General features: G+C 37.6%; 1 long non-coding RNA gene and 1 pseudogene across 4 annotated transcripts in view; one reads left to right on the top strand and one right to left on the bottom strand.

Annotated features, from left to right (window-relative positions):
• Nucleotides 1-3559: 3559 nt before the first annotated feature.
• Nucleotides 3560-9544, bottom strand: part of LOC140609951 (uncharacterized) — a 33387-nt gene continuing 27402 nt past the window's right edge. For all 4 annotated transcript variants that reach the window (XR_012011723.1, XR_012011722.1, XR_012011721.1 and 1 more), the window contains one exon: nucleotides 3560-3886. This is a non-coding gene — a long non-coding RNA (uncharacterized lncRNA). The remainder of the gene's footprint in view (nucleotides 3887-9544) is intronic.
• Nucleotides 9016-9375, top strand: LOC140611280 (transmembrane protein 230 pseudogene; annotated as a pseudogene).

Genomic DNA, 9544 nt, shown 5'->3' with positions numbered 1-9544 from the left:
TTCATGATTCTCATCTACTATGGATAATCTCCAACCTTTCTTTCAATTAAAGTTCCTTTAATTTTAGTAATTCTTCTTATAGCAAAAGGCTGTCACATTGCCTGTGACTTCTGTATATACATGTTAATAGCATTTGTGTCTTTGATCTGAATTTAAAAGCCATATCCTCTAAAAGCCTGTGTTAACTCTACCTCTAGCTTGGCTAGGTTTGGTTATTATGCTTTTCTATAGCTATCACTCTGCCTCTTCGTGGTTACACTGAACATATTTGCATTATTTATTCTACTCTGTCTTCTCTATTAGAATCTAAACTACACAAAGATACCAAGTTTGCTGATTTTATGGAACTTCTTTGTGCTGAGGACAACTCTAGCCTTGGTCATATTTGTCAGGAACTAAATCATGCCTTATTTTTTTTTTTAAGATTTTATTTATTTATTAATGAGAGACAGAGACAGAGAGAGAAAGGCACAGACACAGGCAGAGGGAGAAGCACGCTTCATGCAGGGAGCCCGATGTGGGACTTGATTCCGGGTCTCCAGGATCACGCCCTGGGCTGAAGGCAGACGCTCAATCGCTGAGCCACCCAGGCATCCCATGCCTTAATTTTTATAAAATGTCAGTATCCTCAATTCTCCTAATTATTTTTTCTTGTGATTTTTATTAGTTCTTAATGTTCATAACCCTTATCTCTAGATTAATTATATAAGGCAGTCCAGACTGTGGTTAATTTTTGAAGAAATATGAACTGAATTCAGGTAACTCTTATAGAAAGTTACCTGGAAAAGGTCCAGTGGTTTTGCTATTACACTGTAATCTCTGTTAAACATCTTACTCTCTCCATTATGGGAAATTTACTTTGGCAGAATCCAAACAGAATGAACATAAATCCTAATGAAATATGTTCATGGGACTCATTAGTCCAGCTCCTTTGCCTCACTTAAATATATGGTGCCTGTTAATTCCTACTAGATTTTTTCACAGTCTTAAAGGTATCTGTGGACTCTTAATTTAAACTATATACTATATTCGTTATATACCATCTTTAAAATTCCTTGAGGTTTATGCCCTGGAGTTAAATAGAACATTTTTACAAGGCAATGATTTCTACAAAGACATGATTTTTAAAAACATTTTTCCCCCTCTTTTATGAGCTTTTTAGAAAATTAGAAATAAGAGGATTATTATTGTTGTTGTCCTTGGTGAGTTATCCACAACATTATGTTTTATAAAATTATTCTCTTTTTTATTAAAAATAAAAACATCAATGATAGCAACTGCAAGTAGCCTTTACTGAGCACTGACTAAATGTCTAGGCTTTATTTGAGTTTTATATATGTTTTTAAAAGATTTATTTTTTTGTTTTAGGGAGAGAGCATGAGCAGAGGAGCAGAGAGAGTGAGTGAGAGAGAGAGAGAGAGAGAGAGAGAATCCCAAGCGGACTCTGTGCTGAGCATGGAGCCTGATGTGGGCTCAATCTCAGACTCTGAGATCAGGACCTGAGCTGAAACTAAGAGTTGGATGCTCAACCACCTGTGCCATTCAAGCACCCAGAGATTTTTTGTTCGAATCTCATAATTCTGTTGAGTATACATTATTGTTATTATTTATATATGAAGAAATTGAGCTACATACAAGGAAAATTCACTCAATATGAATTAGTTGGTAAATGAACAAAGGAGAATTGGTCTCCTTCAGGGCTACTATATAGGTATTTCTTAAAAGTTCCCTTAGGCATTCTAATATCAGCCTACGTATCAGTTATCTCTTGCTGCATAATGAATTACCCTAAAACTTAGCAAATTAAAACAACAAATATTATTATTTTGTATGCTTAGATCATGAATCTAGGTACAGCCAAACTGGATACCTCTGGCACAGGTTCTGGCAACTTTGGTACCAGATAACTTTTTCTTTTTTTTCTTTATAAGAAAGACTGAGTACTCCACACTGCACAGTAATTCCTCCCAGGGTTTTAACTTTGTTTTATTTTCAAAACCAGGTCCAGTGAGCTTTCTGAACAGCTTGTATAGCTACAGAGAAACCAGCTTCCTTCAGAGAGCAGTGCTTTTGGTGGGGAGGAGGAAATCCCTTCATACTTGAACATTTTCTAATTGCTTATTTATTGTATTCTGGGGTATGGTGTTAGTACAGAGAAGCCATCACCTCAGACGGCAGCTTTTAAAAGATTTTTCTTTTCCTCAACACCATGATTCCTTTAACAACATGTTTCCAGCATTCCCAGGTAGGCCAAGATGTCCTACAGAAAAACCTTGGGTTAGACCTACAGGGGGTCTGGCTGGTGTTAACAGAAGGGAGGGCAGAGCTGGTTCAGCTGGCCATGGAGAAGGCTGACTTGGCTGGTATGGTACAGAGAAGCCAGCTTGTTTACATGCTTATTCCATGACTGCTTGCCCTAAGCAGAAAGTGCCTTTCAGGATCTATTTTTGGAGGTTTATTATATATGGCTTGTTCTCAATTCCAACAGTTTAATGAAGATCTAAATAAAATGCTAGGTTCTACCTTAAAAAAAAAAAAAAGACTCTACTTGGGGTGTCAGTTTGGGCTGCAGTCCTCTCCAGGTTTACCTGGGGAAAGATCTGCTTCTGAGTCCACTCACATGGTTGTTGGGTAGCCTCAGTCCCTGTGGGTTTATGGCCAGACACCAGTGTTTTTGCCACTTGAGCCCCTCCAAAGAGCAGTTCACAATATGATCACCTCCTTTAGAGCAAGTGAGCAAGAGAGCAAGAAAAAGTACTCCATATGAAAGCCACAGTTATATGTAACCTAATCTTGGAAGTGACATCCCATCACTTTTAATATATTCTGTTCTTGAGAAGCAAACCACTAAGTCTAACTCACTCTCAAGGGGAGGAGATTACAAAAAGATTTGAATACCAGGAAGAGAAGATTTGAGGGAAACCTTAGGGATGGCCTACCACAGCCAGGAATGAGAACTGGCTTAAATAAAGAGGGCTTTTTCCTTTTCACATAACAAGAAACTAGAAAGAGGTTTAGTAGCTAAAAATTTTCAGGGCTGCCAAGAAAGCTGAATGCCAATCATCTATTGGCATTTGATAGGAACAAGATGACAGAAGAAGGAGAATCTATGCCAGCTAGGCCTCTCCTTTTTATTAGGGAAGCAAATATCTTCTCGTATCTTCCTACAAGACATTTGTTTGTGTCACTTGGGCTCCGTTAAACAGAGGTGCAAGGGCTTGGTGGATATTTACCTTCAACCTTGGTGTAAGAGTAGCAAGGGAGCCTGGAGTTGTGTATAGCTTTTCAGTACCCGTCAACAGTGTGTATAAGCAGTGCACATGTTTCTTTGTATGTTACTCTTCATTGTATACCAATTTAAGTTTGTAAATTGAAGTATGAACTAATGCTAGTAAGATAAATGTAATATAAAAACAAATCTGGAGTTCATTATTTCCCATAGCTTCAAATGTATCATAGAATACTCTTGAACCAGAGAGTAGCAAACACCTTTGATTAGCTGGAAGAGCTCTAGTCAAGTTCCTGTCCCTGAATTTACAGGAAATCCCTCAGACCTTCATTTTGTTTTATTTATGACTTTTTATTTCACAATCCTAACAGATTTAATGTTTAACTCATTCCACAGCTTGAAAATACGTTCATTTCAGTTTTCCCCCAACAGATAATCTCAATATTTTAGCATTTTAAAAAAGGGCCTTTCTCGTCTGGTCACAACCTTTGTCTGTGGCCTTACTCTTCACAGTTCCTTCTATATGCTCTTCTCTCTGGCAATCCACGTGTTCTGAGCATAATATCTTCTTCTTGACCTTCCTGCTCCCTCTCTGCCTGTAGTGTCCTTCTTGACTCATCTTTCAAGGTCTACATCACATCAAACAATCTCAGATATCTACAGGGAGAGGGAAACAAAGTAAATGAGAGGAGTGTGCTGGTGGATGCATATTAAACACATAGAAATAACACTTGCAACAAGAGATATGTTCTATCCCTCTTTTTAATATTTCTTCTATTCTTGGTTATTCTTTTAGACAAAAGAATTTTGATAGAAACACAATAATCACTCCAGGTTCATAACTGCCATGCGGGATATGGCTACAGTACTGTCATACCTTCTATTTCCTTTTTACATTTTTTCAGGAGCAGTGAGAAATCCATAATTTAATATGAGGCATCCCATTTTAAAATCAAGGTGTATGAATTTACTTATTTGCTCATTTAATTATTTCAAAGGAAAAAGAGAACATTCTTCATGCCATGTTAAATACATCTGCAGTCCGGAGGCAGACTGCTGATTGCTAGTTTGCAAGCTTATGTCAAAATAACTTCCTTTTTGGAGTCTTTCCTAGATGCCCAAACTAGCTTCTTCCCCTCACTCCAGGAATGGCAGGCTGACCTTCAAAATAACACTTGGTATACTATTCTACACCTGTGCTCTATATGTAAGTCTTTACCAGGACTGTGATATTTGAGGTCTGAGTCTCCACATTTTGATTGAATTCCCAGCATAGCACTTGTAGTTCATCTCATAGATGATACCTTGTAAATGCCTGATGTAGTAATGCATCTCGAATGAATAAATGAGTCTAATAAAAACATGTAGTTGATGTGGAAAGGATATGGTCTAGTTAGAGGACAAATAGGCTTTGGTCTAGCCACAAAATACTTGGAGGAGAAATTTCCTGAATGGACTTCTTGGACAGAAGCATTGGATAGTAGCCCAAGAATCATGCATTTCACATGTATGTGTTGAAAAACCATGATTCATCATGCACTCTTCTTTTCACTGGAAATTCAGAGAACAACAGAAAAAAAATTCAGTGAGAAGGGACAGATAAATAAAAGTGAAAAATAAAGCAAGTCATGTTTTTAAGTGTTATCCTGTGTTTTGCAGGGAAAGGAAATGAAGGGATGGAGGGATATGTTAGTGAGAATCTGATGAATGGAGTTGTGTACAGATTTAAGTAGGCTAATCAGATTTAGTCTCTGTGAGAAGGGGAACATTTGAGTGAAAACCTGAAAGAAATGAGAGCCATGCAAGTGGATATCTGGGGGAACAGTGATCCAGCAGATGGAATACTGAGTTCAAATTCTGAGGCAAGAGTCTACCTATTCAAAGAATAGCAAGGTAGCTGGGGTGGGAGCAGGGGGAAGAGAAGGCAATATGGAGGAAGTGATATTAGACACATAACAGCAATAGAAGAATGAAGATCTCTTAGAACATTATAAGCATTTTGTGATAACTTTAACTCCAAGGTAGATGGAAGAAGAGAAGAGCTACATGATCTGACATGCTTTTTGTTTTTGTATTTGTTTTTGTTTTCTGACATTTTTTTTTCTGACATGTTTTAATGGGCTCTTTCTAGTGGTTCTATTGGATTTGACTGAATAGGAACAAGAGAGGAGGATGGTCACTTAGACTTTGAGGTAATGCAGGCAAACAAAGTTTGCACCAGTGCTATGGTCACAGAGGTAAAGAGGCTAATAGACAACTTGGTTGTCAACCTTCTTATGTTATTCACATAAGACAAATCTTGTTGTTGAGTAATTGGGTCACAACATGACCTACCAGCTCAGTCCAAGTATATCTTCTCTGGATCCTTCTAATTTCAGTACAACCAAAATGAAAATGAAATCGCTTAATTACTGTTTATTCCCCCAACATTTCAGCACAATGTCTAGGACATATATATTGGATGGATGGATGGATGGATGGATGGATGCATAATCTGATTGACTTAGAAATTAAGCATTACTCATCTTGCTATTTCTCACCATTCAGTGCAATTTATATTCTTGGAGGCATGAATGAGAACAATCGCAAGTGCTGATTGTTGCAAATGTGCTGCTGTAAAGCTGGGCTACAAAGACAGCCATTTTGTCCTGTCTGGTGATAAATAGGCATAGTTTGAGTAATGGCAATTAGAGCCAGAATTCAACTGGTGAGTCACAGCTAACACCACTTGAGTGAACTGATGGATTGTAATCATGACTATTTCTCATTTGGAAGCCTGGGGACTTAATGCTTTTGTTTGCCTGTGTTTTCTCCCTGGCACAGTCTGCGAGCCAGGGAATGAAAAGATTATTATCTTTAACCAACACCTCATATTATTTGCTTTTCATGAAGCTCTTCACATTTTCATATCAAGAAAGCTGAAAATGATTTATATATACCTAAAAGTAACTCACCGACAATTTTGCAATGTTGTCTTTAAAAAAATAACATGCAGACCTTTTCTAAAAAGTAGTCTTGTAATAACTTCATAAAGCAAGAATGTACTAGTTCTTTCTCTTCCAAAATTAAACTGAAGCCAGTGTCTCTATCTTGATGAAAATGATTTTATATACACTCAGATAAAATGTTTTCTTAAGGGGCTAAAACGAGATTCTATCATAAATCTTGAAACTTTATAAATTTTGTCAATACTGGACCACCCAATTGAAGAACAATGTCTTTTTTTTAGGCGTTCCTTATAAATGTTATCTCTTCATTTTCCTATAAACAGTGGTGTGTTTTGCTGTCAAGCAACTTAAATGTATATTTTTTTATAGGTCTTGGGGTCATTATTAAAATTAGGATGATAAACAGCAAAGGCAGTCAATGTGGATAAACCTTAGAAGAAACCTTAGGAACAAAGGGAGAAGAAAATAATGTGCATCTGCTGAAAGGAAAGATACTGCTGAATACTGATTAGGAAAGTGGTCTGGGAGTTGTTGGAGAAAACCTCTAAAGCATGCAGCTTAATGTACAGCTGCATTGAAAGGGCAAGGAGAATGCTAGATCATATGGCTGGGGAAAGACAATATAAATCAGATTTGGCATCGTTAGTCTAAACTCAAGTGCTAATGTCATCTAAAGAATTGTTCCCTACTTTGCTCCTGGTCAAGAGACGTGCAAAACAATGCATTTGCTACTGAAATGGCGTAGTAAAGAGGCAGCTACAGGAATGTAGTGGTCTGAGGTTGGCAAGTCAGGGGGGAAAAAAAAGATTCACAGCCCTGCTGGTAACTGCAAACTAAGATGGGTGTTGCTGCCCTTTCTCTACAGATGGGCCATTGGGAGTTAAATAAACAAGAGATATCATGGAGTTCATATTAAACTAAACCCGAAGCCACTTAAGCCAGACTCAACCCCCAAACCCTCAGATTTCTACCCTTTCCAGTTTATCCAATCTTTCTCCAGAGGATACTTTGCTGCCTCCCTTGACAAGTAGTTCTCTTTGTTCAGTTTTCTTTCTTTCTTTCTTCTTTGATTTATTTACCTCTTCTCTTATTGGTTTGTTATGAGAACTAAGATAATAAGTATTTTAAAAACTAACACAATTCAAAAAAAAAAAAAAAAACTAACACAATTCCAGGTACGTATTAAATGCCCATTATTCAAACCACTACGCATTCTTACCTTTTCTTTATCTCATTTCAGTCTCTTTAACTCTGGCCATCCCTCCAGTGTATTGTAGTACAGAAACAAAATATCAGAGCTGAAAGCCTCTACTGATAATGTGTACATCTGTACATCTGTAAGATGTAAAAACTGAGTCTCAAGGGAAAACATAATGAGCCCAAAATCTCACAGTTGGTGTTTCTATGAGGACTTCTCTCCCATTTTCCATAATGGGCCAACTTGAATCCTTAGTTTAGGTTTGGTACACAGGAGATAAAGACACTAGGTTCTCTCAAATCTGTTTTTGAAGTGTTTTTTCCTATGCATCATGCCATCATGCTCTCCATCCCCATCCTGCCACCATATCAACATCATGATTAGATCATTGCAATATCTTCTTAGCTCATTTCTTGATTCTTCTCTCTCTGCAAATCTATCTTACTCACCATGGAAAGTCACACTTACAGAGCCATGCCACTTCTGTTGCTCCAATCCTTCATGAGTGCCCACTCGACATTCACATAAATCAGACTCCTTTGCATCATTCTGAATACTTATCATCAATGACTACTTCTCTTCCTGTTACCCTTCTTCTCCAACACATCCCTCAATGCTAGATATCTCACTGTTCTCAGTGTATAATAAATAAGCTACAATTGTGCCCATTTATATGCATGTGCTTAAGTGTTTCTGCCACTAGATGTTATATTTATTATAGTATAGTACATCACACTATGTTATATATATATATATTATATATTATATTTCTTCCTTATCTTTTTTACATATTCATCCTCAATCCAAGGTAATATGGAATTGAGAAACTGAAGGAAAGTTCCAGAAAACCCCAGGAAGTTATGTATTTATAGATACAAGCATGTATGTACTTGTAAACAAGCACATTAGCATTTTTTCTCTAAACTATTATTCCAAAAGTAATATCCTTAAACATTTTGTAAGTAAAAACTTCATGTGAGGGTAAGTTCAAAACAAAACAAAAATCAAAGGAATTCTTATCTCTGAAATTTCCCTACTTGCAGGATCAGTTCTTTGTTATTAAAAAAATGGATTTATCTAACTTGATAAATAAGAGTTGGCTGTTACTAATACCTGATATCCTCTCTGTGCTTGCAAATTGATTTTTTAATGACTTGGTGCAAAATTTCTTTGAAGCTTTCTGGTAACATTAACGTTTTCACCTTTGCAAATTTGAGTTGATGATGCCAGAAAATGCTGCAGACAACAGGACACAGAGTAAAAAATACAGTCCTTGGACTGTTTGTCTTACTCATATAGAGCCTGAACTATCAACAGGTCACCCAAGATCTCCCTTTCTGGGGTCTGTGGCCCATAAGCTCTTCTTAGTGTCTTCCTAGTGTGTTTATAGTTTTCAGATATTGTGCAAAATATCACCGTGCTAGATAGAGTCCTAGAGGATGCATTTGATATCAATGTACCTAACACATGTAGGCAAATTTAAAGTGATCTTTAAAATATTGATAATATTGGCAAGGAGGATGGCTACAAGGTGAGACATGCCATGAGGCCTCAGGTGCCTCCACTGCCAACTGTGAGCAAGCAGTTGGTGTGGGGGGCAGCCTGGTGCAGTACTCTGACTGCAGTTGTGTCGTGTTGTTATGATTCTGTCTTCTACCAACCTGGTTACTGGAATCCCCAGTAGTAAAGTAAAATTTTCAAGGCTTTCCAGCACAGATGATGACTACATTGACCTTGAGTTTAAGAAAAACATTCATGGGGTCACATATGAGGTATAGTACTATTTTTGATTGACGTCTTTCTCATCATAGGCTGCCTCCTGCTAGCTGGCTATCTCAAAAAAGGGTGGTGGGCGGTAGGGGCAGACCAGGGTCCTTCAGTCCTGATCACTGGCATCCTGGTGTTCCTGCCAGAATTGTACCACCTGCATATCTCCTACTATGCATCCAAAGGCTACTGGGGTTACTCCTACCAATGACATTCCAGATTTTGATGACTAGTTCCCACCCTCAAGCCTGAGGAGATGAGTCACAGATGGGACTGAGCCCAGCTTTAAGATATTGAGAAGAAACTGTGACTAAGAGCTAAAGATTTCTGCCATTTGCAGATGTTAAACAAAAAATGGCCAGATTTTATGAGTCTAACCCCAAGATGTCAACTGAGCTTACA

The sequence above is a fragment of the Canis lupus genome, chromosome 19 (assembly GCF_048164855.1).
Source record: "Canis lupus baileyi chromosome 19, mCanLup2.hap1, whole genome shotgun sequence".
NCBI lineage: Eukaryota > Metazoa > Chordata > Mammalia > Carnivora > Canidae > Canis > Canis lupus.
Note: the sequence above shows the minus strand (reverse complement) of the source record. Positions and strands in the feature narration are given on the sequence as shown.